Source organism: Macaca mulatta, chromosome 19 (assembly GCF_049350105.2).
Source record: "Macaca mulatta isolate MMU2019108-1 chromosome 19, T2T-MMU8v2.0, whole genome shotgun sequence".
Taxonomy (NCBI): domain Eukaryota; kingdom Metazoa; phylum Chordata; class Mammalia; order Primates; family Cercopithecidae; genus Macaca; species Macaca mulatta.
The window spans coordinates 49,751,938-49,779,357 of record NC_133424.1 but is presented as its reverse complement, the minus strand read 5'-3'; the positions used below and the strand labels follow the sequence as shown (position 1 = coordinate 49,779,357).

Here is a 27,420-nt window from a genome sequence, read left to right as displayed (position 1 = left end):
GGAAACTTCCACTCCCAAAAGACAGTTTTAAAATTAGGACAGCAGCAGAGGCTGGGGACTTGCCCTCCGCCTCCTCTGGCCCCATCTGGCATTTTGCTATGAAATGATCAGGCACATGGGGCCCTTCACCTGGAGAACAGGGAGTGTGAGCTACAAACACCCCATTTACTTTCAATGCTTACAGCTGAGCTCAGGTTTCCGGGTGGGGGTGGTGGACTAAAGATCGTCTGGTTAAACTTTGATCTTTCAAAAAGATAGCCAAGTGAGCCAGTTCGGCCTTGGCCTTGAGAGGGTGAGGCCTGGAATCCTGGCGAGTGCCTGAGGGGCCCAATCTTTAGATTTAATGCTTTAGTCTGGACAAATCCACCCAGGGATTTGTTCATCCAGACAGGAGGCCTTTGGCATTTGGGAAGAAAAGGTCAGACAGGGCACTGATGGGATTGTTATTTAGGCAAGTGCTACACACCCGTCCTGAGCTAGCGGGACCCCAAGAATTCCCCAGCAGATCTTGCCAGGTGCAGGAAGTGCCACAGGAAAGGAAAGGGGTGTCTGGAAGCAGGGCAAACACTCCTGTTTCTCCCTCTGTTCATCTCTCCAGCAGGTGGCTTGTTTTTCTGCTGGTATTCAAACTGGGCCCTGCTGGTGGAAGGGTGAATATGCCAGGCCCCAGAGTAATCTTTAACCGTGGTAAGGGTTTTGTCTTTGACAAGTGAAACTCCTACTTGGTGATCCTTTTCCTTTTTCCTGTTTTGAGAGGCTCTGATTCAACAGTCCACCCGGCCAAGTCAGGGCCATTCTCCTATTCCAGCGAAAGCAGAGAGGGGTGTCTCGGGGTGGGCATCCCGGCTAGGGTGGAGCCGGCTTGGTCTGGAAATCTGTGATCTTGACCATGTACAGCCCCACAGACTTGGGCTTGTTTCATGCATACTCAGTCCCTAGGGTAAGAAGATCCCTTTCAGAAGCAGGGTGAAGGCCGGGCGCGGTGGCTCAAGCCTGTAATCCCAGCACTTTGGGAGGCCGAGACGGGCGGATCACGAGGTCAGGAGATCGAGACTATCCTGGCTAACATGGTGAAACCCCGTCTCTACTAAAAATACAAAAAACTAGCCGGGCGTGGTGGCGGGCGCCTGTAGTCTCAGCTACTTGGGAGGCTGAGGCGGGAGAATGGCGTGAACCCGGGAGGCGGAGCTTGCAGTGAGCCGAGATCACGCCACTGCACTCCAGCCTGGGAGACACAGCGACACTCCGTCTCAAAAAAAAAAAAAAAAAAAAAAAAAGAAGCAGGGTGAATTTGGAGCACTGAGAGGATTCGGGGTCTTTATCTGCATAATTGAGTCCCCTCGCTCCTGAGTGGAATGGCACTGGCAGGAGCCCAACCCACGGAGGCGTTGGGTGCTCACCAGCCTGCCTGCCCTTTGCCGAGGCCACAGGGCACCTCTCCAGGCCTGCACCTCACAGAGGCTCCGTGAGCACTGGATGAGGGGGTGAATGAACCCCTGAGTCCATCTGGGAGATGACTCCAACCAGAAATTCCAGGCTTGGAGTTTGAAGTTTGCCAGAAGGCAACTGCTGGTGTTAAGAGTTATCTAAACTTGCCCTTAGCCTCCTGTGAGTTGGTGTTGGCTCCCAGGCACTAGCATGGTGTGGGATACACAATTTGGGTGGGTTGGCCGGGCATAGTGGCTCATGCCTGTAATCCCAGCACTTTGGGAGGCCGGGGCAGGTGGATCACAAGGTCAGGAGTTCGAGACTATCCTGGCCAACATGGTGAAACCCTGTCTCTACTAAAAATGCAAAAATTAGCTGGGCACAGTGGCGTGCACCTGTAATCCCAGCTACTTGGGAGTCTGAGGCAGGAGAATTGCCTGAACCCGGGAGGCAAAGGTTGCAGTGAGCCGAGTTCACACCACTGCCCTCTACCCTGGCTACAGAATGAGACTCTGTTTCAAAAAAAAAAAAAAAATCAATTTGGGTGGGTTAAGAAATCACTCTGGATTTGGGGTCTCTTTTTTTTTTTTTTCCTTGACAATATTCAGTCCATCTCAGATTCCTGGGATGCATGAGACAGACAACACTAACAGTGTCTTGGGAGGATTTAAAGAAAGAAAAACCTGACCAGACCACAGAGAAGGTCTACAGAAAAGAAAGAAAGACCAAAATAGGATTCTATAGCCAAAGAGTAATTATAGGATTGGGAGGAACCAGTAGAGACTGAAACCTCTGACTCATAATTGCTCCATTAAAAATGGTGAAACATCTGCCCTGGCCGAGGAACAGGGCTACACTCTCACCCTGGCTCGCCCCACCTACAAGCCTTCCTGGGGCTGGCATGAAGGGGTGGCTGTCTCCAGGAGCGGGTGTGACGTCAAAGGACAAAGGGGCCCCTGCTGCTCTCACGGGTAGATCTGATTCCTGGCCCCAGAACAAGGGAGGAGTGGTTTGTCCTGCAGGGGGTGGGGGACCAGGGTGGGGCAGCACCAGGAAGGTGTGGGTTCAGTTTTCCAGGAAAGGCCCAGGTGGTCCTGAGTGCGCTCACTACACTGTGGGAAGAGGACCGAGGAGAACTCTGGGTCCCATGTCAACCTGCCCCATGAAAGCTACTAAGGGGCTGAGCCTGAACCAACGACAGCAAGAGGGATTTTTATGATTGGGTAGGGCATAAGGCCTACCCTACTATAATTACACAAATGACTCACATTTACTGAGCACTTAGTGTGTACCAGGGTTTGTTGCACATGCTCTAATTTTACAGATAAGGATCCGAATGCTGGGGGATATACCCACAGCCACACAGCTGTTAAGCAGAAGAGCTGGGACCCCGCGACCCCCAAACTAACCTCAAGCCTCACCAAGGCTGCTTTCCACTTCTTCTGTTTGCTCTGTGAGGCCCTGTGTGAGTTACTTCACATGGTTCCTCTCATTTGATCTACTCTAAGGAAGACACAAAACCAAGGGCAGTCCCAGGAGGCCCTCGGCAGATTCCAGCAGCCACAGTGCTGCAGGCCCCGCGCTGAGCCACTGGGTGAGTCATGGGGGAGGGCAGGCGAGTCAGGTGACTGGGTGAGAATCAGAGCTATGCTGAGGTGGCCTGGTTACCTTGACATTCCTGTGATTCTGCCAAGGTAAAAAGTAACCCAAAGAGTTTGCCTTATATGGGCATGATGACAGATTTCAACAAGACAGCGTGTTAACTGACCCTGTATCAAATCGGTTCCCGGACTGCACAGACAACGCCCGATAAAGCTGCTCTGGAAGTATAGGAAATAACAATTTATGAAGGGCTATCACCGGTGACTCACAAAGGTGTAGCCCAACTGCCATTGTGTATCTTTTAGAGAAGGGGGGGGAAAAGGTTGGTGGCCTGTGGGCCAAACGGCTGTCTCATTCTCCCTCCCACCAGTGGCCTAGGAGGCCTGGCTAGACCTCTCCCTCAAGGAGGGCTGGAGGAAATCAATTTCAAGCTGGGGCTGAAGAGCAAGTCCTGTCTGGGTTAGAGTCCTCACCACCTGCTTTCTCCCGGGGTGGGCTGGCGGGGGAGGGTGTCGAGAAAGAGGAGAGGCAGGGACTGCACCGGGAGGGAGGCAGAGGCTTTCAAGCCAGCATGGAACAAAATTATTAGGTCTGAGGGCACTGCACTGCATGAGAATCAAAGAAACGGACTGGGCCTCACAGGATTCCAGAGTCATCCCAGCCACTCCAAACTGCTGGCACCAGACAGCCCCTCCCAGGCACTCCCCAGTCCCCCCCACAAGGGAGAAACTCACTGCTCTGAGCCTCTCCCAAACTTCATTCATTCTCATTTTCAAATGTATTGGGCGTCTATCAGGAGCCATACACTATCCTGAGCACTGGGATTAAACAGACATCCCTGCCCTCATGCAACTTACAGTCTAGTGGAAGAGCCAATACAGACAAAAACAAGCTAAGGAGACAGGGATGGGTACCATAATACGGAGTACTGTGACTGGGGAGGGGAGTGAGCAGTGAGGGGAGGGAATCAAGCTCAGGTCAGGGAAGGCCTCTCAGTGGAGGTGACATTTGAGCCTGAATAAGTAGAAAGAGCCAACCAGGGGGAGATCATTCCCAGGGAAGGCGCTGGGTGGGAACTCAGGCCTGGTGGGTGTGGCTGGAGCAGAAGGAGCCTGTAGAGGGTGGGAGCCTGAGGAGCTTCAGCTGGCAGTGTGGGTTTCATCCTAAGAACAGGAAGCCTTTGGAGGGCCTCATGGGGGACGAGCACAGCCAGATTTTGCGGGGAGAACACCACCCCAATCCTGGTGGCCGTGTGGACTGCAAGGTGGTGGCTTGGACAAGGGTTCCAGCAGTAAGGCTGGAGAGAACTTGAAGGACCTGGGGTAGATTCTGAAGGCAGAGCTAACAGGACTTCTTGACCTTCATCAATGCCTCCCCTCTACAGGGTCAGGCACGATGGCTCACACCTGTAATCTCAACACTTTGGGAGGTCAAGGCGAGAGGACTGCTTGAGGCCAAGAGTTCAATCCAGCCTGGGCAACACAGTGAGACCCTGTTTCAATTTGGGAAAAAACAAACAAAAAAAAAAGAGAGAGAGGGCATGGTAGCTCAGGCCTGTAATCCCAGCACTTTGGGAGGCTAAGGCAGGCGGATCACTCGAGGCCAGAAGTTTGAGACCAGCCTGGCCAACATGCAAGATCCCATCTTTATTAAAAATAATAAAATTTAAAAACAAAAAAGCAGGCCGGGCGCGGTGGCTCAAGCCTGTAATCCCAGCACTTTGGGAGGCCGAGACGGGCGGATCACGAGGTCAGCAGATCGAGACCATCCTGGCTAACACAGTGAAACCCAGTCTCTACTAAAAAATACAAAATAAACTACCCGGGTGTGGTGGCGGGGCCTGTAGTCCCAGCTACTCGGGAGGCTGAGACAGGAGAATGGCCTAAACCCGGGAGGCGGAGCTTGCAGTGAGCTGAGATGCGGTTGCTGCACTCCAGCCTGGGCGGCAGAGCAAGACTCAGTCTCAAAAAAAAAAAAAAAAAAAAAAAAGGAATAATCGAATAATCACATTATAGGCCGGGCGCGGTGGCTCAAGCCTGTAATCCCAGCACTTTGGGAGGCCGAGGCGGGCCGATCACAAGGTCAGGAGATCGAGACCACAGTGAAACCCCGTCTCTACTAAAAATACAAAAAATTAGCCGGGCGCGGTGGCGGGCGCCTGTAGTCCCAGCTACTCAGGAGGCTGAGGCAGGAGAATGGCGGGAACCCGGGAGGCGGAGCTTGCAGTGAGCCGAGATCGCGCCACTGCACTCCAGCCTGGGCAACAGCATGAGACTCCGTCTCAAAAAAAATAATAAATAAATAAAATAAAAATAAAAATAAAAAATAAAAAAGCAGTTGCTTTGTTGGAAAATATCTTCTTTGCTTTAAATCTTAAATCCTCCAGGCCAGGAGCAGTGGCTCACGCCTGTAATCCCAACACTTTGGGAGGCTGAGGTGGGCGGATCACTTGAGGCCAGGAGTTCGATACCAGCCTGGTCAACATGGCGAAACCCCGTCTCTACTAAAAATACAAAAATTAGCCAGGTGTGGTGGTGGGCCCCTGTGGTCCCAGGTACTCAGGAGGCTGAAGCACAAGAATCCCTTGAACCTGGGAGGCGGAGGCTGCAGTAAGCCGAGATGGCGCTACTGCACTCCAGCCTGAACAACAGAGCAAGACTCCATCTCACCAAAAAAAAAAAAAAAAAAAAAAAAAAAAGATTGAAAGTTGAAACCTGCCTTCAGGTAGCATCCCATCTATCAGGAGAACTGAGATTCAGGACAAGGAGAGAGAACCACAACCAGGGGTCTGGGGGAGACCCTGACAGTGCTGCCCTAGAGGAATGCACAGCTCGGTCAGAGAGGGACAATGGGGAGCCAGTAGGAGGAGGGAGATGTGATCTGAGGACAGCAGAAGTCAGGTGACACCTGATCTGGGCCTTGAAAGGAGAGCGAGATTGCGATCAGTGGTGACCTGGAGAGAAGGTCGTTCTGCAGAGTGGGAACACCAAGGGCAGGAAAGACAAAAGTACCACAGATGTTTGGGGACCCCAGGAGAAGTGGCAGGGATGGTGTAAGCTGGGGACAGAAGGTGGAAAGACTAAAGAGCTCAGAACCTGCTCTCTGGGCAGTGAGGGGTGGAGATCTCCCAGAGTGACCTGACTAGATACCAGTCTCAGAAAGATGGGGTCTAGGGAGCCACAATCCAAACCAGGAGACTGGAGAGGGCCAGTAAGGAGGCTGCTGAGGGAGACACGAGCACAGATGATGACGAGAGCCAACGTCAGAGCATTTCCTGTGCATCAGATACCATCTTCACAGAGTGGTTAAGTCATCTGTCCAAAGTCACACAGTTCAGGCAGCCAGCAGCAGCTCTGCGAGTTCAGAATCTGCGTTTTTTTTTTTTTTTTTTTTTTTTAAAGAGATGGAGTCTCACTCTGTTGCCCAGGCTGGAAGGTAGTGGCGCGATCTCAGCTCACTGCAACCTCCGCCTCCCGGGTTCAAATGATTCTCCTGCCTCCGCCTCCTGAGTAGCTGGGATTGATTACAGGCACGTACCACCACATCCAGCTAAGTTTTGTAATTTTAGTAGAGACAGGGTTTCACCATGTTGGCCAGGCTGGTCTCAAACTCCTGACCTCAAATGATCCACCCGCCTTGCCTCCTCCCAAAGTGCTGGGATTACAGGCGCGAGCCACCTTGCTGGCCAAGACTCTGCACTTTTAAACCCTCACGATGTGGTCCTGAGGAAGGACAATGGTAGGAATAAAGAGAAGCAGGAAGGTAAGGGTTCTAAGAGATATTCAAGAGAAAGAAATCAAACTTGGTGCCTGTTACAGGATGAGAAGTCAAAAGCTGACTCCAAGGTTTCTGACACGGATGGCTGATGAATAGGCAATGCCAAGCCCAGGAAGTGGGACTAGAGAATGAGTTTGGTCTCAGACATGCCGAGACTGAAGTACATACTGTACAACCAGTGGGCATCAGGCAACGTCAGTCTAAAGTTCAGCAAAGGGATCATTTGTTCCCGCGGGCATTCATTCAGTCACTCATTCAAATACTTCCTAAGGCCGGGCGCAGTGGCTCACACCTGTCTGTAATCCCAGCACTTTGGGAGCCCGAGGCAGTCAGATCACTTGCAGTCAGGACTTTGAGACCAGCCTGGCCAACATGGTGAAATCCCATCTCTACTAAAAACACAAAAATTACCCAGACTTGCTTGAACCCAAGAGGCGGAGGTTGCAGTGAGCCAAGATTGTGCCACTGCACTCTAGCCTGGGCGACTGAGTGAGACTCTGTCTTTAAAAAACAAAAACAAAACAAAACTTCCTGAGCTCCAGTTATGGACAGGCGTGGTGCTGGGGATACAGGGACAAATGACACAAGGTTGCTCCATCAAAGACCTCAACGTCTGATAGGGGAGAGAGATGCATCAGTAAATAACTGCGACAGAGTGTGGTGAGTGAGCCAGGACTACAGGCATGGGCATCATCCCCACAGATGGGGCACTTAGGGCCGAGGGGAGAAGGTAAGTTCCTTCAGGGAAAAAGGGCGTTGTGAAATGCCCATGTGTAAGCAGTGGACAGAGGGAGAGAATTTAGCCATAGGAGATGAGCAGGAAGAGTCAGAGAAACAGACTGTGATGTCAAGGAAGCCAAAGGAAGAGGTTTTTGTTTTTTTCTTAAGACATGGTCAGAAGCATTAAATATAACAGTATGTGGTTATGTTTAAAAATACATACACTGGCCAGGTGCGGTGGTTCACGCTTGTAATCCCAGCATTTTGGGAGGCCAAGGTGGCAGAATCGCTTGAGGCCAGGAGTTTTGAGACCAGCCTGGGCAACAAAGCAAGACTCTGTCTCTACAAAAAAATTTTAAGAAAATAAGCCGGGTGTGGACGCATGAGCCTATGGTCCCAGCTACTTGGAAGGCTGAGGTGGGGGCATCACTTGAGTCCAGGAGTTCGGAGGCTGCAGTGAGCTATGATCTCGCCACGGTACTCCAGCCTAGGCGACAGAGCGAGACCCTGTCTCTAAAAAATAACACACACACACACACATCTATTTGAGCACATCTGGGTGATGTCTGGGGGAGTGTGCTGGGAGACACTGATGAAACAAGTCTGGCAAAATGCTGATTATCACTGATGTAGGTGACAGGCACGAGAGTCCCACCACTGTTGCATACAGTCTGTGTGTGTGGGTTAAGTATCATGTACTGCAGAGGCTGAGAGGAGTGAGGTGGGGACCAGCACCTGTATCCCCAGCTCCTGACCGGAGGTGCATGGTACACTACGGTAAGTGATGCTGCGCAGATGCCCTCGGGGATGGAAACCAGGCAGTCTCTGGAGACAGAGAAGACTCAGTGGACTTGTGGGCTGAAAAGTATTCGGGAAATGAGAACATGGAATCCGCAAGGGAAGGCTTACACATAACGTGCGCCCAGGCCAATAGCCAAGCACGTGTCTTTTTCCCAGGATGTAACCCAGCCTGGGGGACATACAGCACCATTCCATTTTCCTACAGCAGAAAGACTTGATTGCTCCAAGGTAAAAGCTGAACTTTCCCACTCCCAGACTCCAGTTTCAAATTCCCATTAAGTTCCCTGTGTTTTCCTTCTCATTATCCTGCAAAGGCCACTGGGCAAAGCAAAGCTGGTTCCCTTTTCAAAGGCATATCAGGGCACACCCCACTACCATCAGATAAACAGTCCACCTCTTTCTGGCTTTTCTCCTCTCCTGCGGAACAAGGTTGCATTTAAAAGGAGAAACAGTCCCGGGTTTTGTCTCCGAACAGAGCAAAGGTCCCAGGGGCAAGGACTTGGGGGAACACAGAGTGGCTGATTCCGCGGGATTGGTCACCACTGACAGCGAAGAAGGTGTGGAGGGACGCAGGAGACAAAGCCCAAGCCCAAGCCAGACAGCAGAGAGAAAAAGGGTGGCTGTGTCGCCCTGGGTCCCATGGCCCAGAGAGAGCCAGGGAGCTATCAGATTCTGCTCAACCACACCACATATCCTCTATCTTTCTCTAGATTTTCCATGGTACTGACTTCTCTGCCAATGCCCCATAAATAACAATGGCTACCAAAGACAGCCCGGACTACCCTTCCTTCTCTGGTATTGCAGGTCTCGAGGCTCAGCGCAATAAATGGAGACGGGTGGGCTGTCCCAGAACACGGCACCATGGTAAGCCCAGCCGCAGGAAGGTGGCCAGCCAGCCAGACCACACGGCTGTGTTCTTAGGCGTTCAGCTATCCCTAGAAACAAAACACTTGACTGTCGCTTTCACAATGTAAGTTAATTTTACCTGCAGGTAGCAATTTCTCTATAAAAAGGAAGTCTCAAAAAGGAAAAAAACAAAAGGTCTACAGTGTTTTAGCCACACACATCATTTTTAAGGGCAGGGGCCTTCTCTTTGTCTTGCTCACCTCTGTGTCCCTGCTGCCCGGACACAGGTCAATCCTAGCTCAGTAAACATGAGCACAAAATAGGATGAACGATCCTGTACTAACGATGATTTTCCCACCTCTCCAGGGGACAGTGATGTCTTCCTCTTCTGCCCACCTGAAAAGCATCCTGTTTGGCCCGGCGTGGTGGCTCACACCTGTAATCCCAGCACTTCGGGAGGCTGAGGCAGGCAGATGACTTGAGGCCAGGAGTTTGACACCAGCCTGGCCAACATGGTGAAACCTTGTCTCTACCAAAAATACAAAATTAGCCGGGTGTGGTGGTGCGCACCTGTAGTCCCAGCTACTTGGGAGGCTGAGGCAGGAGAATCACTTCAACTTGGAAGGTAGGGGTTGCACCCACCACACTCCAGCCTGGGCGACAGAGCGAGACTCCGTCTCAAAAACAAAAAAGAAAAAGAAAACAAAAAAGAAAAGCATTGCATCCTGTTTGTGTTTCATATCTTGCAGGGACTGATGCAGAACTCAGGACAGCTGGCTGAACACTGGGCCTAGAAGTGTCCCAGGTGAGGACTTCTTAGGACCTTCCAGAGCACACAGCTTAGTGTAGGGCCAGCTTTTAGATGGGATGTAATGAGCCTGGGAGGGGTGAGTCGAGCCTGGACGGTCATGATACCCTCCGTCCTCAGAGGACCGACCCTGGATGATCCCTCTACTCCTAAAGCCAAGCAGAAAGACAGAATGGATCTGCCACTCATCCATCTAGTCACTTGTTTGAGTGTCTCCACAAGTGATGTCTCCCTCTTCTGCCCAATTGAAAAGCATCCTGTTTGTGTTGTGGCAGATCCATTCTGTCTGCTTGGCTATCTATTCATTCAATACATATTTCTTTAGTGCACACTTACATTTGCCTTGACAATGCCCCACATGGTAGGGACACAGCGGTGAACAAAATAGATCCTCTCTCTGCTCTCGTGACCCTCAACAGGGAGAGCCAAGGATGGTTGGAGGTAAAAGGAGAAGTAGAGGTGATGGACATGCTCCTAACCTAGGCTGGAGGCGTCAGGTGCGACGGCCCTACAAATAGTGAAGCATAAACTGCCATCTGAAGAATGAGGAGGAGGTAGGTGGGGATCTGAGGGGAAAGGGGCAGAGGCAAGGGCCCTGTGTGAAGGCCCTCAGGAGGCAGGAATGAGCATGGAGCAGAGAGGCAGCTGGCATGTGCCTGGAGCACAGAGAGGAGAAAACAGATCCTGCAGGGCCTCGGGGACTTGCAGGTTTGATCCTGAGGGCAAGGGATACGGATCAAGATGTCAAGCAGGATGCGGTTTGGCCCCTATGCGGAGAACAGACTGGAGTGGGTGGGGGGATGCAGGGAAACCCGCCAGGAGCTGTTGCTCCAACTTGGCATCAGCACCTGGGCCACTCTAGTTCTCCACTGGTGCCCCAGGAGCTAGAGCACCTGGTCATGCTCTTGCAAAGGAAGACAATGAGGCTGCTTCAGGAGAAGCGGTGGGACCTCAGGGCTTCCTGAGATGAAAAGCTCCTACTCAGGCCTTTCCGGGCCTGTCTGTGGTAGAGAGCAAGAAAGGCAGCCTGTTTACCTTCCACATCCGGCCCCAGAGGCCCTGCCCGGATGGAAGGTTTCCCAGAGGGAAGGACACATGCGGCGTTCTGCAGGATGCAAAAGACCTCCGTGAGCCTCCTCCCATGCACCGCGGGGCCCCCTGGCCTCCCTCAGCCACGTCTCCAGTCCACTCACAGGACATTGCTCTACAACACACTCGTCTCTACTGGCTCATGTTCCTTGTCCAGCAATACCAAGAGTCAGCCCCTAAAGCACAAAGGCTCCATCCACCACTCTGTGTCTGAGATAATCGGGGATGAGTAAGAGATTGCTGCTTCTTTCCAGGAATCTTACTTCCAGGACCCCTTAAATGCTCAGTGCTTACTTATCTAGCAGTTGGCTTTCTGGAACTCAGGATAAATCTTCAAAGAACAGCTGGCTTCAAATGCAGACACCATAAGACATCTCTATTGCCTTAGTTCTTTGGCTGAAGTTTCCTAGTTGAATAAAGATTCCCAGATGCCTCATCCCTCAAGTAATAACTCCTATATGGGACTCTAGATCCCACAGAACAAGACCCTACAAAGGCTCCATCCCGCTGCATCCTGACAGCCCTGTGGTAGTCACATTATTGGCCCCATTTTGTAGAATAGAAAATGGAGACTTCCTCACCCAAGGTCCTACAGTAAGTAGCAGGGCCAGGCTGAGAATCTGAGTCCGCGGCTTCACAGCCTGTGTTCGGGAGAAGCCAAGTCTACAGCCTTCCAACACAGGGGAGGGCTGCGGGCAGCCTCTCAACACACTGGGGCCCTCTGCTTGGCCTGGCTGTGTATGGCAGGAGCCCCAGGAACCCCGTACCCAGGCCTTGTGCTCTATGAGGCCTCTCGGTTGGGTAAGGAGAAGCTGGGCCCACTCAGCTGACCTTTCATCAGGAAACCTTGTGGTACAGGCTGAAACCTCTGCTCAGCACCTCACCAGCCAAAGTGCACAAGAGAGCAACGTGGACTTGAGCCTGACAGGTGGAGGCCCCCACAGCCAGCGATCAAGAACACGGCTCAAGATGTTCACAAAGATCCTCCCTCTTGAAAGAAATTTCTGGGCTTATTAAAAAGCAACAAAGTCACCATGGGCAGTGACTCACGCCTGTAATCCTAACACTTTAGGAGACCAAGGCAGGAGGATCACTTGAGCCCAGGAGTTCAAGACCAGTCTGGGCAACATGGTGAGACCTCATCTCTACAAAAAAAATCAAAAAATAAGGCAGGAGGATCACGTGAGCCCAGAAGGTCAAGGCTGCAATGAGCCATGATTGCACCACTGCGATCCCACTTGGGTGACAGAGTAAGACCCTGCCTCAAAAATGCAATGAAACCAAGAAGGCAACACCCAAGCCATGTCGGCCGTACTCTCCCATACGCTTTCCAGGCCAGGATTAATTCTTCGGCGGGTTTCAGACCTTCGATTTCAAAAATATCTAGTTTGTGCTTGTCTACAAAGGAATGTGCCTGGGCACCTCCCACCAGCAACACAGAAAACAACTCCTACTGCTATCACCTGTTCTTTGAGATCAAGCCATATATAGGCAGCCCAGAGGTTTGGCCACAGAGCTAATTCAACTCTCCAACCCCACACAGCTGTTTAGACAGACAGCTTCCCTCAGATACGTCATTCAGCCACATGCTTGTCTCCAATCTCAGATGCCTGGGTGAAGGTGAAACACCCAAGGACTCGTACAACTCTGGGCTACTGAATCAGCGATATCACGAGTTCTCTGCTTTCGCCATACCCTATCCTCCAAGACCTGAATGGTAGGCGCTCTGATGTCACCATATGCCTGAATTCCAAGAGGCACTGTGAGCCCTGAGTCTTAATACCAGGGACACGAAGTCAGAGGGAAAAAGAATCGATACTCAGCCCTAATGTGAGAGAAACAACCTAAAAAGGGAAGAGTCTGGTTGGATTCTTGGTTCTGTCCTTTACTGACAGAGGGGCCTGGGGCAAGTCACGTCACCTCTCTGAACTTTAGTTCCCTCATCTGTAAGGTAGGGATAAAAATGCTGGGACTGATGTAAAGTGAAGCTGAAGAAAGAGATGGAATGGTGCTATCTGCTTTAATGGGTTGTGTTGGGGATCTGTCCCAGCATCAAAACAGATATGCTCCACAGCATTCCACTTGGCTGGGAGCCCCCTGAGGGCAGGGAAGTTATTTTTTCACTGTTGTACGCCCAGTACCTAAAACAGTGACTAGTATGCAATAAATATTTGTAGAATCAAAGCTCTCATTGCAGCTAGAATAAAATCCAAGATCCTTGCTACCGGCACATTCTGGCTGCTGTCACCCCTCTGACCTCAACTCACACTGCTCTCCCCACTGTCTTGGTCTCATTTTATTTCTCTCTTCCCACAACCCTGGGTCTTCCTGCCTAGAACAGTGTTCCCTTCTCTGAGGTTGGCTCCAACTCTCCCTCCAGGTCTCACTCCACTGTCACCATCTCAGAAAGTCTCCCCTGACAGCTCCCACCCAATCAATTACAAGTCCCCCACTGTCCCCTCTCAAAGGACTCTGGTCTTTTCTTTCATAAAAATAACCACACCGGGCATGGTGGTTCACGCCTGTAATCCCAACACTTTGGCCGGGCCGAAGCAGGTGGATCACAAGGTCAGGAGTTCAAGACCACCCTGGCCAAGATGGTGAAATCCCGTCTCTACTAAAAATACAAAAATTAGCCGGGCATGGTGGCAGGCACCTGTTAATCCCAGCTACTCAGGAGGCTGAGGCAGAGAACTGCTTGAACCTGGGATGCGGAGGCTGCAGTGAGCTGAGATCATGCTAGTACACTCCAGTCTGGGCGACAGAGACTCCATCTCAAAAAAAAAAATAAAAAAAATTTTTTATATATATATATATGTATTATATATATATATATATATGAGTGTGTATGTGTGTATAAAAAATAAAATCACAATTTGGAACACTCTATGTATGTCTTGGGTTTTCACTGTTGTTATTTTTTAATGCCTGTTGTCCCCGACTAGGCTGTAAGCTCCATGAGGACGTGAAGAAGGACTATTCTGTTCACATCTCATTACCCAGCACCTTGTTTACGGCACATAGTGGGTATAAATAAATGCTTAATAAATGATAAATAGGCCGGGCGCGGTGGCTCAGGCCTGTAATCCTAGCACTTTGGGAGGCTGAGGCGGAGGGATCACCTGAGGTCAGGGGCTTGAGACCAGACTGGCCAACACTGACAAAAGTAGAGACGGGTCTCTACTAAAAATACAAAAACCGGCCAGGCATGGTGGTGCATGCATGTAATCTCAGCTATTTGGGAAGCTGAGGCAGGAGAATCGCTTGAACCCAGAAGGCAGAGGTTGCAGTGAGTCAAGATTGTGCCACTGCACTCCAGCCTTGGCGACAGAGTGAGATTGTCTCAAAAAAAAAAAAAAAAAAAAAAAAAAAAAAGAGTGGATGGCTAACCCCATCATCTCCATCAATCACGCTGAGATCAATCACTTAAAAATGGTTACAGGGGCTGGGCGCGGTGGCTCACACCTGTGATTCCAACACTTTGGGAAGCCGAGGCAGGTGGATCACTTGAGGTCAGGAGTTTGAGACCAGCCTGACCAATATGGAGAAACCTCGTCTCTACTAAAAATACAAAAAATACAAAAATACAAAATTAGCCGGGCATGGTGGCCAGGCATGGTGGCGCATGCCTGTTATCCCGGCTACTCGGGAGGCTGAGGCAGGAGAATTGCTTGAACCCGGGAGGTAGAGGTTGCGGTGAGCTGAGATCGCGCCATTGCACTCCAACCTGGGCAACAAGAGCAAAACTATGTCTCAAAAAACAAACAAACAAACAAAGAACATAGATCAAATAATGGAACCTTGGCAGGGTGTGGTAGCTCACGCCTGTAATCCCAACACTTTGGGAGGCTGAGGCGAGTGGATTACTTGAGGTCAGGAGTTCGAGACCAGCCTGGCCAACATGGAGAAACCCCGTCTCTACTAAAAATACAAAAATTAGCCAGGCGTAGTGGTGTGCATCTGTGGTCCCAGCTACTCGGGAGGCTGAGGCAGGAGAATCGCTTGAACCTCGGAGGTGGGGGTTGCAGTGAGCTGATATCACGCTACTGCACTCCAGCCTAGGTAATAGATCAAGACTGTCTCAAAAAAAGAAAAGAACCACATGTAAGAAATACTGCTGTGGCCGGGCGCGGTGGCTCAAGCCTGTAATCCCAGCACTTTGGGAGGCCGAGATGGGCGGATCACGAGGTCAGGAGATCGAGACCATGCTGGCTAACACGGTGAAACCCCGTCTCTACTAAAAAATACAAAAAATTAGCCGGGCGAGGTGGCGGGCGCCTGTAGTCCCAGCTACTCGGGAGGCTGAGGCAGGAGAATGGCGTGAACCCAGGAGGCGGAGCTTGCAGTGAGCTGAGATCCAGCCACTGCACTCCAGCCTGGGCGACAGAGCGAAACTCCGTCTCAAAAAAAAAAAGAAATACTGCTGTGTGGCCCATACGTCTGGCAGGAAAGCTCACTGTGAGAACTCCCGCCACTTTGGTCCCTACCCTAGAGTACCTTAGGTAGCACACCCAGGGAGAGCGAGAAACTCTCTCATCCTAATTGCTGTAGTATAGTAGAATAACACGACAGGCCAGCAGGACGATGAAGTCTACGCTGCCCAGCTCTTTTTCTGCATGGAAAGTTCTCTTTCCCTCACAGAATTTCCATCCATGGAGAGCAGTGATCTATGCAAAGCATTACAACCATTTTTCTTCCAGCTATTTCTAGGCACACAAATAACATCTAAGGACTCACGGCCAGCCTGAGAAAACAATTGAGCCAGGAAATACTCAAACCAGCGCAGAGGCAACAGAGCCTAAAAAAGTTAAAAGCAGAGGGCGATGGCTTCATGGCAAGCTTCCTGGCTTTTCCCAGACAACCTGCCTGCTCCAAATGCGAAGTTTGATAAGGACTGTGGGGCTAGTAATGCAATCAACAGGGACTCAATTACAGTTTAGGAAAAAATGGACTGAATTTTTCAGGGATAAGTATCCAAATTTGTTTTCAAGTCAACAAATTCATTGCACATCTACTATATCCCATTTTCCTGAAATCCATCAACTCTCCTAGCAACAGGAAACACTGTATTCAGGCTTTTCCATTTACAAAGATGTCGGGCTGGATCTCTGTCACAAAACCTGGACTGCCAATATCTTCCAGAAGTCAAAATTAAGGGATCAATCCTAAAGAAACTATTTCTGTCCATCTGCCACTTGGGTACAAATTCTGAACTGGCAGTTCATTTATTAACAGAAAGCTGGCATTGTTCACCAGGTTATTGTGTGTGCAGAATGGCTGCCTCTGTAGAAAAGTGTTGCTTTGGTCTACCCAAAACAAACAAAAAAACTTTCCACTATTTTGGTTCACAGAAACCTGAAGCCTAAAAATATGCAATATGGTGGGAGGAATTTTGAGGAGTCAACTCTTAATTATCTATGGTGATGGGAAAGGGGGAAGAGTCCGGAGGCTGGAAAACCACAGCTAAGGCAAACCCTTTTTACTACCATCCACTTCAACCACCTTTTATCAGAGCTGTCACTAAGGGGCAAAATACAATTTTCTTGCTCCTAGGGAGAGGATTAAGCAGTAGCAATTCAGACAAGAGGAAAGGGGAGACTAGAGGAGAGGCAGAGATAGGGTCAAGGTCAGGGGTCACAAATGGGTAGCTCTTGACACCCAATAGGCCCTATTTTGTATGGCCTGCAGGTTTTTTGTTTTTGTTTTTGTTTTTAGATGGAGTCTCGCTCTGTTGCCAGGCTGGAGTGCAATGGCACCATCTCAGCTCACTGCAACCTCCGATGCCCTGGTTCAAGGGATTCTCCTGCCTCAGCCTCCCAATGAGCTGGGATAACAGGTGTGAGCCACCGCACCCGGCCAGGTTTTTGTTTTAAGTTGAATGAAGTGCCCCATAAAACTCTCCATTTCCAGCTTCGTGAAGTCCCAGGCCCCCATTCCCACCTGGCCACCATCAGCTGGAGCTCTGTAGTGGCCGCCCCAGTCCCCACCCAGACTACTTCCTTCCATTTTGTCACCTCACCTACCATGTAATAATCCAGGACCACAGTCCCTCAGCCCCAGAAGAGAACCAGGTGCACACTTACATCCATTCTCCTCACGATGGTCCAAATGACCGGATCACCTGCTCTGAGCAACAAGATACACACCGGCCTGTCCTTGCTGTTCCTGAAAGGGGGCTCCAGGTGGAGCTGCCCTGGCTTGGCTTCCAGCCTCCTTTGACCTCTACCCCACCATGCTCCTGTGCTCCCACAGATGGCCTGAAATCCCAGGTGGAAGAGGAGGGTGTTGTGTGATCCTCAACTCCCTTGAGTGGAAACACTGAGTTTCCTAGAGGACCTAGGAGATGCTCTTTCCAGCTACCCTATCTGAACGGTGGGGCTGGGAGTCTGGGGGCTGGGATGGGGCAAATGGAGGAGAAAGGGGTGGCTAGGAAAATGTTAGAAACACCAGATACACTGGCTCTGGGGGCCCCTGAGGAACGACCCCCTTCAGCTGCCAACACTTTCCAATTGGCGCTAAGAGTGAACAGCTATTTCCACTAAAGATCAGAAAAGGACTGAAGTTTCCATACATTGAAGACTCAGCCTTGAGATTCTTGGCTAGGCTGCAATTGCCTCTCCCTCCTTCCCCCAACGCTTGGAGCTAGTGAGCCAGACTTCTGAGTGACACATTCCAAAGTGTCCCCAAAGAACAAAATCCCAGGGCTGCAACCATGAGGGTATCAGCTCCGGCACTGTTACCAGCCTGTTAAAATGTGGTGCAAACCTTACCAACTTCCGGAGGCCACGCTGGGCTCCACTTCCTGGCAGTTACCACAAAAATGTGGCACCGAATGCAGCTACTAAAACAAGCAGCAGCTCAGGCAAGCCAAGGGCCACCATCTTCCTAGGTGATGCCTAGGGATGGCTTCTGCCACCCACACCACAGTGATCTCCTCCCCAGCTACCTGTGCTCTAAGTAAAAACAGCATGCTTGCAGCTTCAAAACTAGTCCCCTATCCAGTCCCATCTACTCCAAACTAGACTGGGTCACCTATGCCTTTCCCATGTAGAAATTCTAGAGATGCCATTGACAGGGGACACCTCCAAACTCTAGTTTCCTTGGCCAGGAGATGCATCCTTCTTGCCTCGATCTGTCATTCCTTTCCAGCAACATGTCCCAAGCCAGGAACTAAGAAAAAGCTGGATTTTGGCTGGGCGTGGTGACTCAGGCCTGTAATGCCAGCACTTTAGGAGGCCAAGGCAGTGGATTGCCTAAGGTCAGGAATTCGAGACCAATCTGGCCAACATGGTGAAACCTCGTCTCTACTAAAAATACAACGCTTGTAATCCCAGCTACTTGGGAGGCTGAGGCAGGAGAATCGCTTGAATCCGGGAGATGGAGGTTGCAGTGAGCCAAGTGCGTACTACAGTACTTCAGCCGTGAGAGACTGTCTCAAAAAAACAAAAGAAAAAGAAAAAGAAAAAGCTGGATCCCAAGGTGACTCCTCAGCCCTGGGGAGCCTATGAAACCACACGCCAAGAACCAAACACACGACTCACCTGGAGGTCGACTTATAAGGGAGGCAGCTCTGAACATCTGAGCTCCCAGACATACAGAGCACATTGGAAAGACCCTTTCCAGACCCACAAAGGCGAAGTCAATGGGTCTACTTCAGTGAGTCAGTGAGCAGTAAAACAAGACCACATTCACATCTGCGTATCGCCCTAACACTCTGTTCACTTCCATCATGCAATTCATTTCCATCTTTTCTTTTTTTTTTTTGGTGGCGGGGACGGGGTCTTGCTCTGTCACCCAGGCTGGAGTGCAGTGGCGCGATCTCGGCTCACTGCAAACTCTGCCTCCCGGGTTCATGCCATTCTCCCGCCTCAGTCTCCCGAGTAGCTGGGACTACAGGGGCCCGCCAAAATGCCCAGCTAATTTTTTGTATTTTTAGTAGAGACGGGGTTTCACCGTGTTAGCCAGGATGGTCTCAATTTCCTGACCTCGTGATCTGCCCGCCTCGGCCTGCCAAAGTGCTGGGATTACAGGTGTGAGCCACCGCGCCCAGCCAATTTTTTTTTTTTTTTTTTGGGACAGTCTCACTCTGTTGCCAGGCTGGAGTGTAGCGGCACAATCTTGGCTCACTGCAACCTCTGCCTCTCAGGTTCAAGCAATACCCCTGCCTCAGCCTCCCGAGTAGCTGGGACTATAGGCGCGCACCACCACGTCCAGCTCATGTTTTGTATTTTAGTAGAGACGGGGTTTCACCATGTTGGTCAGGATGGTCTCAAACTCCTGACCTCGTGATTTGCACGCCTCGGCCTCCCAAAGTGCTGAGATTATAGGCGTGAGCCACCATGCCCGGCCCTTCATTGTCTATCTTTGCTATAAGGACAGGGCTGGGTTGGTTTTCTTCCTTGTTGTATTTCCAAGAGTAACATGGTATCTGGGTAAATGTCAAGTGGATTGAAAAGAAAGAATATTAACAAATCACAGGATCCAGGATCACAGGAAACTTACATGGCTCTCCTGTTTAATCTTCAAACTTCCTTCTAAAGCTGTTAGGATGTTAGGAGGGGCACAGGAAGGGGGGCACTCTAACTGTATCCTGATCCTGCATTAGCATTTCAGAGGCCGTTGGTTCCATCAAGAAACTGGACTGTGCAAAGCATGAAATGAGACACCGCATTACAACCTCATCTGAGTAATCGCCCAGAGTTTATTTGTAATTCTGAGGAACAGGCACCTCCAGAGACATAACTCCTTCCTTAACCAGGCCTGGCCCTTCTGACTGCCTTCTGCCGTATAAATAGGAAGCCAGCTTGCATATTTTGCATTAATGTCTTCACGCAGGGCTGCTTTGAGTTTATTTTTGTTGCTTTCATTTTAAGACTGTGTTTATGCCTCTCAGACTTCCAGCCAGAGAAAAAATGACAAGATACAAAGCTTGTCCTTTTTTCAGGGACGCTCCAGACGGTTCCTGGAGGCACATGGAAGATTAGCGACTTAGAGATGCCAAGTCACTGGCATTGGGTAGTTCTCCAAATTTTTTTTTTTTTTTGGTGGAAGAAACAGATACATCAGACTAGCCCAGCATCTCAGTTTCCACACTTCATAACGACGGGGCACCGTGCACCTAGTGTCTAACCACGCTGCCTTTGGGCCACAAATTCCATACTGTAACAGCCAATTACCCAAAACACTAAATAGGGAATGGCTCAAAAAAGGCTGTCTCTGAAAAAGCAGCAGCATTTTGAGGAGCAAAAATAGTAAGAGAGGATTTTTTAAACTTAGAAAAACGAGGAAAGTTGAACCCAGCTAAGAATATTTCTGAGACCCCCCGCCTTGCGATTTTTCTCCCTCTAGGCTTTTCCGTTGACTTGCCTCTTTGGAGACTGCTAAACACACACACACACATACACTCACACTCATTTTTTAATCCCACCAACTCTCCTCGCCCCAAGGCCAGAGGCTTGGCGGTGACAGCTTCGAACAATGACATCACCCTAGGTTTGCCTCCTTGGCAGGGTCACCAACACTGTTTGCAGTGAATTTCCTGTAAAGGCTCTTTAAGGCAGGAAACTAGTCCTGTGCCTTGAGTCCTCCCCCTGTTCTGAGCCATCCTGTCAGGTCAAAACAAAGGCTTTTTGTGTTGTTGTTTTTTTTTCCCCTTTTAGGAAAACAAGATTTCCCTGCACTTTTAATGAGCACCTTAATTACAAGCTAAAGAATTAGATATATTTACGGATGACCTCATGCTCGCTGATAATTAGCAATTTGAAAGACCTGGCACATCCCTAGACCCAGTTCTTTCTCCTTCACCCCCTCCCCCAAGCATTCAGGTTAATTACTAAGCTTGACCTTCCAAAACAAAGTGGGTTGGGTCCAGTCAGTCCCTACCTCCCCCAGGGCTCCCCAGCACTGAGGGGCTTGTTCCTCCCTCCCACTAAGTCAAGAATGGAAACTGCTTTAGAGAGGGTTGATTAGCCTGGGACAATGATCTAGGAGGGGTGACAAATTTCTGGGGGCCCCACTCTAAGTGTTGACAAGTTTTAATTAACGCCCAGGCTAATTTAACCCTGGCACAGTCAAGGGGAAGAAAACTGCTCATCTCAGAGGCAAGAAGTGTTTGAATTTGCACAGTCCCAGCCGTGACGGCGGGGAGGTGTCTCCGAGCAGGCTCCCATCGCGGACCTGTGTGTTTGTACTTCGTGTTCTCCTGGCACGTGGATCCCACAACTGGAGACGCAGCTGACTCAGGCAGTTACTTTCCATACATTTTTTTGTGCTAGAAGGGTGTCAACAGCCTGATCTGGAAAGCGCAAACCAGGTGGCCCTCCCTCAGGATCCTGCCCCAGGCCAACAATGGGCAGCTCCTGAACAAGGCTGCACCGCCCCACCCCCAGACTCCGTCGCTTGTCACTCCGTTGTAACATTTTCCAAATTTGCTTCGGGCCTGCGCCGTTAGGGGAGAGGCTGGGAGGCGGACATTCTCCTCATTCTTTTGCCTTATTAGGTTGTGGATTTGATTGCTTTTGGGGGGGATAGGGGCGAAGTTGAAGAATGGCATCAGGAAGTGACCCCAGGAAAGGGGGGGCGCGGGAGGAAGGAGGAAAGGGGATGGAGCAGCAACCGTGAGAAGCACTGTGGGGAAGAGGCCTGGAAGGGGCAGGGCTCCTTCAAACCCTTTAGAAAGTCCCACGTTCCAGGTCAGCAGCTGGGCACAGGCTCCTGTATACCTCTTGGCCCCATCTGACAGTATTTCTGGGCAGTTATTTTTAGGGTTATCAGTGGGAAGCCCTTCCTGCTTCTACATCACACACCAACTGAAGACAGAGCGGCCTGACTCCAGGCTGTGGGATGTTTCTAACTTGAGTTAAGAGTTTGCTTTGGGGGGAAGGGGACCCAGGGAAAGAGACCCCCGGCTGATAGCAAACTTAGTAACAAGTTAAATTACTCATGAGAGAACCTTCCTGGTACTGCCTATGGCACATCCCAACACAAAATTGTTCAGGGCCTGTAACTCTGAAACAAGAAGCCACCTCCCAGACAATGAGGCCCAGATGGATGCAGGGGCTGGGGAGAGGGCTGTGTTAAGTCACTTGCTCAAGTGCCCACTGCCACTTGTTGGAGGGCGCTTCTTTGAAGTTGCTGGCTGGGCTCGAGTTGGCGCTTCCTGGGGAGCACTGGAGGAAAGGGGTGTGTTTTGGTTTCCCACTGAGTTTCGTATTTCAGCAGGCCCCTTTGAGGAGGAGACTCAAGTAGCAGACCCCACCTGTATGCAGGACCATGTGCCATTGAAATCATTTTGAGAAGCTGCATTTATTGAGCACTTACAGTGTACCAGGCACCAGAGTGCTTCCTACGCACTATCATGTCTAATCCTCAGAATCCTGAGGGTAGGATGATGCCCCTTTTCAAAGGACGCTGCCGAGGCTTAACCCCTGCCACCTGCCCAGGGTCGCACGGCCAGCCCTTGGTGGAGGAGTTGGGTGTGGAGCCCAGGTCGGCCTCCCTCCATGCTCTGGCCCAGCCTTCCTCCCATTGACACCCTTCACTACCTCCTGGTTCTGGGGAGTCGGGGATGTCAAAGGCACTCTCCCACAGGAGCTTCAGTGCTCTCAACACCCCCTCCCGGGGTGCAGCTAGCTAGCTGCTTGGGCCCAGAGACAGCCTGTGGCACTGCGAATCCCAGTGATATCTGAGCCGCCTCCTATCTAGGTGGGTAGGCTGGGTCCTATCAGCTAACCACTAGCTGAGCAGGTGGCTCCTCCCAGCCCCTGGAACCATGCAGGAAACTCTGATCCTGAACTTCCCCAGAAAAAAACTCTCCCAAAGTGAAGCAATACATGCCCCAACTATAAGTAATGAGCTCCAGGTTCTCTTCTTAAAACACGTCCACCTCCTTATCACCTATGCCTTTCAAAAAAGAGGAAGGCAGCATCTCACACGTACTGCTGGGCAGGGCCTCCCCGGAAGTCCTAACCAGGTGGAAAAAGAAATAGGAACCGGCTGTGCTAATACCCCCCCCCCACCCTGCCCTCTCGTTCATGGCACTGCAGTGCTCCCGTGCCCAGGCTGCAGGGAGGGGCTCAATCTAGCAACAGTTGCCACCCTCACCATCTCCACTGAATCCTTCTATGGCAAACCTACTGATCTCAGGCAGTCTAATCCTTCAGGATGGAGGCTGAGTTCTCCGGTTGATTTCTGCCCCTACTTTACCTGCACGAGCTGAGCTATATTACAGCTGTCATGCGTTATCTGAAGTGGGGAGACACACATCCAAAACCACACAAAGAGGTGAGTGCCGCTACCCTAACCTTAGCCCACAGTGGGACCAGAATGCAACTCGGTTTGTCGGTGTGGGGAAGGCAATATCAAGGGCACTGTGGTATTTAAGTCAAACATTTGGCTATGAGCATCTGAATGAGTTTAAAAAAAAAAAAAAAACACTGGAGTATTTCCTGGGATGGGAACGCTAAGTTCCACAAGCCAGCACTAAGGCAGTTATTTAAAGAAAAGAATAGCACCTGGAAGCATAGCTTGGCAGGCAGGAATAAACTGAAGGCAGCACACTCCTAGGCCACCCGCGTTGCAGAGCAACAGAGGAGCTGTGGCAACCCAGCCCCGCCAGCGGACTGGCAGCCGATTCCACTTCTCAATACAGGGGCTGCCATTCCGGCTGTGCGTGGTCATCTGGGCGGCGGCGTGCAGCAACACACACACTGAGGGGCTGAGACACAGGGCTTGGGGAGACCCTTGGACATGAGAAGGGAGTCTCTCTCCATTCTTTTTGTTGAAACCTGTGCTAATTCTGAAAAGGCCATCAGCTGGCTGAAAACATATGCCTCAGAAGGCACCCCCTCCCACCTGGGGGGAAGAGTCCGGCCCACCCACAATATCTGTGACAGTGACAGGACGCATGAATGGATACGGATCCAGAACCCCAGGTCTTGCTATTCATAGGTTCTAAGACATGGCCAAGATGAGCGTGGTACCTCATCCTTCAAACCAGCAGCTCCCCGAAGATGATGCTTATGGGGACAGGAACTGGTAGGGCTACTCGAAAGAGGCAGCTAAGAAATGTTCGATTGCACACGGGACCCCCTAATACTTGCCCCCGGCAACCTGCCCATAGCGGGGACAAAGGCCCGCCCCTCCTGCACACTCACCTCCTTTATGAAAGTTTCCATGACTGACCCCACCTGCCCTGATTCACCCCTTTCCTCTCCCAGGACACAGCTACAGTGCTGTGGGCTTGTCCGTGTGCCGCTTAGTGTCCTTCTGAGGTCTCATGTGGCCTTGCTCTCTCCCCAGCTACACCGTGAGCTCCTTGAGAGCACGGGCCGGGTCTCCGGTTTCTCTCATACCCCTAAAGGCTCGGCACAGAGCTCTGCTCTGCAGAGGGGCCCAGCGAGGGCTGCTGTCTGGCCCTGGCGGTCATATTTCTACCTGAGTGCTGGACTCTGGGGCCCAAGAAGCTCCAACTCAAGTTACACAAGAAGCTGGTTGGCTATAAAATGTGGCCAGCAGGCGGGGTGGCTCACGCCTGTAATCCCAGCACTTTGGGAGGCCGAGGCAGGTGGATCACCTGAGGTCAGGAGTTCGCGACAAGCCTCGCCAACATGATGAAATCCTGTCTCTACTAAAAATACAAGAAAATAGCTGGGCATCATGGCGGGCGCCTGTAATCCCAGCTACTTGGGAGGCTGAAGCAGGAGAATCGCTTGAATTCAGGAGGCGGAGGTTGCAGTGAGCCAAGATTGTGACACTGCACTCCACTCCTGGACAAAAGGGAAACTCTGTCTTTAAAAAAAAAAAAAAAAATGCAGACCCACTTTGCTCAACAGTCCCTAATCCTGTTACCCAAGTGGTGACTGCTGGAGCCTTTCAAAAGACCTTCCATGTCTTTACAGTGTGATAGAGGCAGCTTCCCCTCCAAGACAGTCTTTCCTATACTGCAGCAGCTTGGAGCAGGTTCAGCTCAGCATAAATGCATAAGCCACCCACCATGGAAACTTACAGCTGTGTCCCAAACGTGGGGTAGGACTCAATCTAATCCGACACATTTTCCATGTGCCATGCACCTCTTCCCGCCCTGAATTGATTTTATAATGGGGAAGTTTTGTTTTTGTATTTAAGGGGATAAGAATAAACATACACACACACTTATCTCCCCTCCTATACAGCTACTTAAAAGATTTAACAAGTTCACATGGGTATGCTGCCAGGAGAATGGAAACCTCACCATCTTCTTTCCAGCTGAAGCAGCTGGGCTGGCTGCACCATCACAGGTCACCATACTCATTTACTCCCTCATACTCTACCCACAGGGGTGATTTTTGCTGTCGAATCGTCAGTGGTAAAGCGGAGAGAATCCCAGCCCACGTTCACTCTAGACAACCCATGAAGGTAACTTCTTGCCGGGTGCTCTGTGTACAGAGGCAGCAGTGTCTATCAATAGCCCCGAGCTCTCTGTTGCTGCTCCTCCCTCCTTGAGTAAAGGCCACATAACTCGTTTGACAAGCTCTGCCTTCAAATGGAGAGTTGTGGGTGCGATGAAACCTAGTGAAACCTAGTATTCCTGGACTGGTTTCCAGTGAGGTACAGAAAGCTGAGCACCTCAGACTGAATCAGCCTGCATGCCTGTCTCTTTCTCTGAACTAGAACCACCCTCACTCCACCTGACCAAAAGGAAACAGGAGGAAACACTAAGTGAAAGAGGCATTTATAGAGAAGGAAAGGACCTAGGAGAAAAGCCAGTTTAAAAATCAGACTGCCATCTTCTACGATATTTATTGTAGGAAAAAAAATCAGGCTTCCTGGCTTCCATCTTCAAAGAAGGAGACTCAACATTTTACAAAAGATGCTTTGTAAAGCAAGTGGCATCCCACCAGGTAGAAATGGCCTCTTCATGGGACCAAAGGGGGCTGGAACTTGTTCGTGTTGTAAAAGTTAAGCTCCCTAAGAGAGCCACACTACAAAGCCATTATGAGTACACACAGTGCCATAAAACTCCAGATTCAAAATTACCAACGCTTTAATCAAATACAGGTGCCCACTGCCGAAATCATCACAGAGATAACCGCAGCTTTTGTTTGGCTTCATGTTCTGCCATCTTGGAGTTTCCACTTTAGAAGTCAGTTCTGGTTTGGCCTGTCCAGGAGGCCTGGGAGGAAAGGGTGGGAGTGCCAGAGTCCTGGAAGCATGAGGTTCCTGACCTACTGGCATCTAAGAGGGACTGAGTTTGCAGGCGCAAGTTGAATGTAGACTCATCAGCACTTCTGACAACACAGCTCTAAGCAATCTGGCTGTGCTCATCTCTTTCACAGGCCCTGCTCTGACCACTCGGGTCTTTCTGCTCCTCGGGCGCCCCCTCGCCTGGTTTCCTCTGTTGGAAGCACATTTCTCTGGTGCTCTCTTGGTTCCCTCTTTCTCATCTGTTAAGGAACAGCTGAAATGCCACCTCTTCGAGATATTCGTCTCCATCTAAAGTACCTGCGCTGCACACTCCTCCCCTCACCACCCTCTCGAAAAGCCATTCCCAATAACTAGACTTCAATGTAGTGTAGAAATAACAGCATAAACTTGAAAGCCTCAACTTCTACATTCAAATCCTGGCACAGTCACATGGGCAAGTGGCTTAAAGGCCCATGGATCCATTTCTGTATGTAAGGGTAGCAACACCCGCCTCACAAGATTATACAAGTCAGTCCATGGGAAGCACTTAGAATAGTGTCTAGGACAAGGTAAAATGCTAGCTGTTATTTAATTTATAGCACGCAATCCTATCTGAAGTTACCTTGTTCATTATTTATATGCATGCTGTCTCCCCCACCAGCCTGTGATAAATCAAGAACATATAGAAATAAGGCTGGGGGCGGTGGCCCATGCCTGTAATCCCAGCATTTTGGGAGGCAGAGGTGGACGGCTCACTTGAGGTCAGGAGTTCGAGACCAGCCTGGCCAACATGGCAAAACCCCATCTCTATTAAAAATACAAAAATTAGCTGGACATGATGGCCATGCCTGTAGTACCAGGTACTTGGAAGGCTGAGGCAGGAAAATAATGGCTTGAACCTGGGAGACAGAGGCTGCAGTGAGCCAAGATCGTGCCACTGCATTCTAGCCTGGACAACAGAACAAGACTCCAACTCAAAAAAAAAAAACAAAAAAAACATATAGAAATAAGATGGAGGAAGTTTTGCATTTGGTCTTCTGATTTCCTTGGTGGCCACAACCAATCCCAAATCAGGGGGCACGCTCCCCAAAAGCCCTCACTGCCCACACTCTGACATAATTGAACCCACAGAGTCTGAGCTGCTGCTCATAAGTCTCATGTTTAAACTATGCTTGGAATGTCTGATA

The 27,420-nt window shown here is 50.5% G+C and overlaps 1 protein-coding gene and 2 long non-coding RNA genes across 51 annotated transcripts in view; 1 reads left to right on the top strand and 2 right to left on the bottom strand.

Moving 5' to 3' along the window:
• Positions 1-27,420, bottom strand: part of ACTN4 (actinin alpha 4) — an 85,653-nt gene that overhangs the window by 45,698 nt on the left and 12,535 nt on the right.
• On the bottom strand, positions 1,974-5,739 carry LOC144337461 (uncharacterized). The gene is made up of 2 exons (XR_013410624.1): positions 5,436-5,739; positions 1,974-4,584 (listed from the first exon to the last, which is right to left on the bottom strand). It is a non-coding gene; the product is annotated as an uncharacterized LOC144337461 (long non-coding RNA).
• LOC144337447 (uncharacterized) lies at positions 2,743-12,431 on the top strand. Its single transcript, XR_013410610.1, has 6 exons — positions 2,743-3,022; positions 9,133-9,192; positions 9,541-9,799; positions 9,924-9,979; positions 10,402-10,536; positions 11,094-12,431. It is a non-coding gene; the product is annotated as an uncharacterized LOC144337447 (long non-coding RNA).